This window comes from Heterocephalus glaber, unplaced genomic scaffold (assembly GCF_053883595.1).
Source record: "Heterocephalus glaber isolate CG9 unplaced genomic scaffold, H.glaber_assembly_v1.0 deba00001472, whole genome shotgun sequence".
NCBI lineage: Eukaryota > Metazoa > Chordata > Mammalia > Rodentia > Bathyergidae > Heterocephalus > Heterocephalus glaber.
The window spans coordinates 20416158-20423486 of record NW_028258315.1 but is presented as its reverse complement, the minus strand read 5'-3'; positions in this window follow the sequence as shown (position 1 = coordinate 20423486).

Genomic DNA, 7329 nt, shown 5'->3' with positions numbered 1-7329 from the left:
TAGCCTAGGGCAAATATCCAGGTTCATTCATTCTCCAGTACCAAAAATAAAAAATAAAAAGTAGTTTGGCCAAATGTAAAGTACATTGGGGTGATTTATCTTTCTAGCTCTAAAGTATTCAAGGAAAGCTGATGTGAATGTTTTGGTTCCCACAGCTTCAAAGCTCAAACTCACAATCTAGAAGATGTAAATAAATATACTACAGCATAATAAATTACACTAACACGGAAACCATCGTTTCCAGAACAGAAACTTGTCTTATTCATCTCCAGAATCTGGGTACCACACCTGAAGCAGTAGGCAAGAAATAAATTGTTTGTGGCTGGTTGAATGCGTGTATGATGTACAAGTTGCACCGAGGATGTAATTATATTAGCAACCATAGCTAACATGTACTGAGCAACTTTTCCTGGTCCTAGACATGACACTGAATCCTTTTGTGGATTAACTCAGCTCCTAACAGCAGGGCAGTGGAAAGGGAGGTGGAGAAAATGGCACTGGAAGTAGTGAGGGGTTTTTGGTACCAGGGGACGAACTCAGGACCTTGTGCTTTCGAGGCAGACACAGTGCCACTGAGCTAAAACCCCAGCCAAACTAGTGCGGGTTTTTTGTTGTTGTTTTTTTGATATTGGGGATCGAACTCTGGTCCTTGCACTTGCAAGGCAGGTGGCAGAACCACTGAGCTAAACCCCCGGCCCAAAGTACTGAGTTTTTAAGGGCAACTTGACCATCATAATAAAGACAAGAGAGAATGTTGCTTCATCTGCATCTTGTTAAACCACGCTTGAATTTGCATTTAAGGATAATTTAAATTACAAAGTAAATTACTCTTAAAACCCATTTAGTTTGGCCAACTGTGCAACTGAATCCATGATAAACAAGTTTGAAGCTTTCCTTCAATGTGGAGTATATCTGACTACAGAATAGGATGGAGAAGATATAAAATATCCAAAAGAAACTCTTTGCCTTCTATGTCTTAGAAGTGGGTTACACAGCAGTCCAAAAAGGAAGATTCACAGCACTCAGAAGGTAACCACAGAATTTTCAAAGTCATCCCTGCTACACCTGAAAGCCCATCACAATCAGGAAAAAATAATACAAAGCCATTAATAATTTACATGACATCCCACAGTCCATCTGAGACACAGACATCCCTAAGTTTCACAAGTCTCCCAGTCAGACTGTGAGGAGAGCAGTTTGGACCAGAAGTCAGAGACAAGCAGGAATTTCCAGATAACAAAATGGCCTAGAAGTTAAAAGAGAACATTCACCTAACGCTTGAAAAGTAGAAGTTTAAGAAATGTCAGCAATGGTGAGATTCACTGTCTGGAAAGAGAAGCAATTCCAAGAACTGTTTAATCCATTAACGGATGCCCAGCTATCCAAGTATAGTCACAACTTAATTTGATCATGTCCTGATCTTCTTTTACATTTTAATTAAAATTAATTGAGCATGTAAATGAATTTTGAGCATAATATCCTGGGGTGAACTAGACTAAAAAGAATGGGAGCAAGTCCATCAAAGGACGCAATGTGAAGAAAGGAAATCCTTAGGGATCCTTTGGTCTTCCATGTGAGGGCGGTCTTAGTAGTGGTGACCTGAAGAACTCAGCTGGACACACTCTTCTCTAGGGCTGATCCTTGGAAGTGTGCCCATTCATGACAAAGGCCAAGGAAATGCAGTAGCTATGAGCAGAACTTAACAGTGAGCTCTTTTTCATTTCCAAATGACAGCCTTCCTGAGTCCACATCTTGTACCTTTAAAGAAATTTTGGAGCACAATTTTGACAAATACTGGACTTGTTATCTAGCATATCCTTGCATTATATTTTTTCTCACTTACATAAAGCCTGTCATTCACCGCTTTGTAATCTCTTGAGTCATTTTCATACTTGTTTACTCTCTGACCCTCCCTGATTAATCTTCATATCTATTTATTGTGACCTTCAATTTTCCTTGTACATTGCGTATTTGTAAATGTATCTATATATAAAATTTTTATATGTAATGTGGGTGCAGTATAGGTATTATCTAAAACTGAATCTAGGGGGCCAGGGATTTAGCTCGATGTTTCCGCCGCCTGCCTCGAAAGCACAAGGTCCCAAGTTCAATAATCGGTACCAAAAAAATAAAATAAAATAAAACTGAATCTTATCCTAGTAATTTGAACTTAGGTAAACCCAGCATTAAGCACCAGATCTGCAAACTACTGAACTAAAATCTTTTTTTATTTCTTCTGAATCTACATGTTTCAGTTACAATTACTTTCAAACTTTAAGTACTCTCATTAGTTTTCCAAGATTTTTGCCCAAAGTCATTACTTTTTGTCATCAATATAGTTTTGTTTCACAAAAGATTCATTTGTACACAGGCTCACTTATCTGCAAATCATTTGTAGTCCACTTATTTCTAAAAATAACATCAGTTAAAAATCATTTTATTCGCAGCTAGGGATTTAGCTCAGTGGTTCTGCCCCTTGCCTCACAAGCGCAAGGTCCCGAGTTCGATCCCCAGTACCAAAAAAAAAATCATTTTATTCATCAGTTTAGGTGATGCTCAGAATTCAAATTCTGCAATCTGCAAAAACAATTTTATACCCATACAATTACTTCCTGTCAGCAAGCTAAAGGAGTACAGCTTTAGGAATTTAAATGACCGATTCACCCAGAGAAAGAAAGTGTATTTTTAGTAAGTGGGGGGAAAAGTTGCTTTAATTTATTTTACTGCCTGTGCATGTCCTTTGGAAAGGAAAAGTAGAGTTTGATTAATTAGATTACCAAATGCAGTACACTGTTTTCCCAGTTGGGTAAATCGATGTTTCCCTGTATTTAGGTTGAGTCTTTGTTTCTTGAGACAGGGTCTCGATCTGTAGTCCCGGCTGGCCTCAAACTCACAGCGATCCTCCTGCCTCACCCTCTGGAGTGCTGGGATTATAGGTGTGCACCACTACGCCCTGCCCCTGTATTTACTTTAGCTTTATGTTTTCAAACCTATCCAGTAGGTAAAATGGTGAAAACCAAAAGCCCTTCTACCCTATAGTTCTTTCAAAATATCTCTTCACATGTTAATTTGATCTCTCTGTGAATGGAAGTACTCGTATTTCATATCCCTTCCCTCTCCCCTCCTCATCCTACCTAACATATGGCTAGCACACATATAAACAATAGAATACTACAGATGATAGAGAATTGACTACACTGTTCTATTACCATTTTTCTGCTTCTCAGTTCTAATATTTTTCCTTTCCTGCTGAGTTTAACTGCAAATTTTTTTACCCAATATGAAAAAAAAATCTCAAAATAAACAGCTATCTTTCTCTACTATTAATGACAGTACACTATAAGATTATTAGAAAGGAATTATCAGAACAATTTCTCTATTTTTAGAAAAATAGTTGCTAGGGCCGGGGATTTAGCTCAGTGGTTTTGCCGCCTGTTGTGCAAGCGCAAGGACCTGAGTTCGATCCCCAGTACCAAAAAAAAGAAAGATAGTTGCTAAATTTCTCAAATGTTTGCTAGGTTTTCCTACTTCACTCTTTAATGACCTGCCTTTCTAAGGAAGTCCCTTTCATCTACTTACCACACAAAATCATTCCTGATTCATTTGTTACTGAGAATTACCAGAGTACAGCTGTGCAAACAAACTGCTTGCCTATGAAAGCCTGGGAAAATTGGGAACAGTAATCAAATTAAAATTCCCATTCTACATTCTTTTAAGGGACTTCAATTTTGATATTTTATATTTAAATATATTAAAATTAAAAAGATGGAACTCTGTAGCATCATAGACTACATTTTTCCAGTAATGACCTGGATGCCACATTCAGAAGAAGAAAAATTTAGCAATCCAGCAACAAGTTGAGTGTACTTTTCTAGGAAAGAATTCTTTTTATTTGAAACACATGAAGATACAAGAGAATAGGGGTTTGAGATCTTAGGTCCTAGCCCTTGGGGACTGTTGGAGATTATCCAGCTTGAAACGATAGGCATAAAACCCAAATGCTGGTGGTCTGGACACCGGAATCTTGGGTGGCCCCTCAGAAACACCAGACACCACTGATTTTTCAACTAAGGGTGGAAGTGATAGTGCTTCTCTCCAAAGGCTGCAGAGATCACCTTTTCCAAGGAAGTTTAGCATCTCTCTAGTTCTCTGCACTTTAGAAAAACTATGCAACTGGCCTTGGTATTTGAAAAGAAAGAGAAGAATCAAACCTGGAGCACACTCATATTATCAATTCATTTTTTTCCCCCTCTCCAGTGCATCTGCATACTGACTGAGCTAGCAGGGAATCTGAAAACATTGTTTTAATTATACCGAAAATAATGCTCAAATCCATAGATAAGTATGGTGTTGGCCAGGCCAAGGAATAGCATGCCCTTCTCAGCAGTTCTCCGGGACCCAAGGCTCCAGGCAGGCCCAAGTCCTAATGAGAATCCAAAGCCACTCCTCGAATTCCTCCAGCCACGGTCCTAGTGGGGCTACTGTGATGTCCTCATCCAGTGATGACAGAAACCTCAGATCCACCTGTCTTAGTCTTCACACACCTGCTCTGCTGCTCTTTCCAGGAATCATTGGGATAAATTACAAACCCTTGAATGGAGCTCGAAGCACAGTCAGGATCTGTACAATGTTCCAGCCAACCTCTCACTCCACACTAAGGTCAAGCTATATTGTTTTTTAGTTCCCCCAACATTCTCTCTCTCTCTCTCTCTCTCTCTCTCTCTCTCTCATCCTGTGTTGCCAGCAACATCTTCCTTGAGCAACTCTCCTCTCCTCCTTCTTTCACTCACTCGTACTGTCCATCAAGTCTGGCTTCCATGTCACTTTCCCCATCTTTCTTCCCAGACTGAGTCAGATGGGCCGCCTGTTCTCTCACAGGGCACCATGTACTGACCGCACCAGCACATTTACCCCCACTACTCTCCAGCGCTATGAGTGTTCATCTATATCCTCTTACAATAGAAACTCCATAAAGCCTATCAGTGTTCAGCATCCAACTCCCAGTGCCAATGTCACGTCCTTCATTAACACTCCAAAGAAATATCTATGAAATAAATTTTTAAAACTAGTTACAAAAGAGTTTCAATCAAATAGTCCCTCAAGTCTCCAAAGCAAATGTTCTTTAAGAAATGAGCTAGAAAGGGGGTTGTTGCTTTTTAATTCCTAAAATTTAACCTACAAAAGTAGCACGTGGTAGGTGTTCAATAAATATCTGTCGTGCATAAAGGATTAATGGGGCAACAATGTTCTACATATATTTTCAAATGGAGTTTTTCTAATTAAAAGTACTTGTCAGGCACCGCACTGGGGGCCCAGAGCTGTCGATCCAGTCACGAAGGTTATACAAGTGCTGGGTCTGAGTAGCTCTTACCCCACCAAGCATGAGGTGACCTAGATTCAGTAACTGTTTGTTGTTGCTCCTATTTTATTTACACTAGTGGCCACTACTCTTCTTACATCGGCCCCACACAAAGCCAATTTAAAAAGGGCTCCAAGGATCACATCCTTACTTTTACTCAGATTCCTAAGTCCAAATGTCAAAATAAGAAAAACCAAGCTCACCCTTATTTCTCTAAATTTATGCAAACAAATAAACTTAAATTCAAGAGGATCTTTCCCCTTGGTCAAATGACTCTGTGCTGATTTGCCAGTCACCCCTGCCCTACACTGAACTTTGTGTGTCTGGGCTTCCTTGATAATCTGAAAAATAAGGGTGATGAAATGGATTTTCTGAGTAATTACAGTTCCTGTTTACTATTTGCTCCAGGCTCCTGCCTCAGCAAGACCTTAGATCTGGGTTTAGATATTTATTAGAAAACAAGCTAGTTAGTAGTCAGAACTTGTTTCCACCCATTCGGGTGTGTCCAGTGCCTACAGAGGGAAAATCCAGAGCAAACCCTGCAGAGAGCCTCCTGATCCTCATCTCCAGATGTCCCCTGGCCCTGCATCCAAGGCCAGCATCCAGAAAGATTCCCAGGGGGCTCCCAGCCTCCTCCAGCTTCGCACAGGCTGTTCCCTCTGCTGGGAATGTCCTATTTCCACTCTCCTTCCTTTCTTGTCTTATGCCTGGCACCCTCTACTCAAACTCTAAGGTTTCCTTCCCCTGTGCCCAAGCAGAATCAGCACCTTCCTTGTCCCTCTCTTTCTTACCTGTGTCAGTTCCCTGAACACATTATAGAGATTGATTACTGCTCCCTAACAAGCAAGCTGAGAGCTCCATAGGAGCAGATACCATGTCTTATTCATGTTTATTTCCTCAGTGCATAAAATTCTACCCAGAACACTGTAAGCAATGAATCTGCTTCATTGAATTTTTCATCTATTTAATGAATCAGCTTCATCCTTGCTCCCAATTGAAGCCATTAATTAAAATTATCAATATCACTACCAGTCCATCCAGGTTTCTATATATCACTTTTTTAATCAAACAACAAAACAGAAAACCAACTATACAAGTACCACAACTTACTTGCTATCTAGATGGAAGCTAAGTTACATAACTGTCATAATGACAAGCCAATGAATCAGCCTCTGACAACCCAACCTTGAATCATTCCAACTTGATCAGGAGTTGGAAACAACCCAAAAATAGTATTTATAGAGATTTTATTAGTGACCTGGACTTTTTAACATTTGCTCAGCAACTATTCACTGAATATCAACAATAAACATGGCTTGCCTTATGTCTTAGTCTGTTTTCTGTTGCTATAACTGAATACCACAGGCCGAATAATTTATAGGTAGAGGCTTATTTAGCTCATGGTTCTAGAGGCTGAGAAGTCCAAGGCCACGGCTGGAGCACTTGTTGGGCATCTGTGAGGACCTTCTTGCTATATCATAATGTGGCAGAGAGTATCACATCTATAGAGAGCTAGTATCTTTTCCTCTTCTAATAAAGCCACTAATGCCAGCACAGGGGGCCACCCATCTAGTTCCAATTACCATCAAACACCATTAACATAGGAATTTGCTGGTTAAGTTCCCAATACTTAACTTTGTGGGGACATATTTAAACCACAGCATCTTGGTAGTAAAAAGACCACTTGGTTGTGTTAGCAAAGATCCCTGACTATAACTTAAGGGTCTTTCAGTCTAGGGAAAAACCAAAGGTAAGTATAAGGCATTACTTAAGGATAAGGAAAAGAGGATAAAGGATAAAGAGGATGCAGGAAGATTTTCTGGTTTGTCATCTTTTACTGCATATTTCTCATAGGATGATAAATGTGGTCTAAAACGACCACGGTGGCTCCTCCTAGGCCAAGATTTGGAGACTTGCTTTGCTGCTATCCTACTAATGAGTCAGAAACTGGAGCGTTAAGGGCCCTTCAT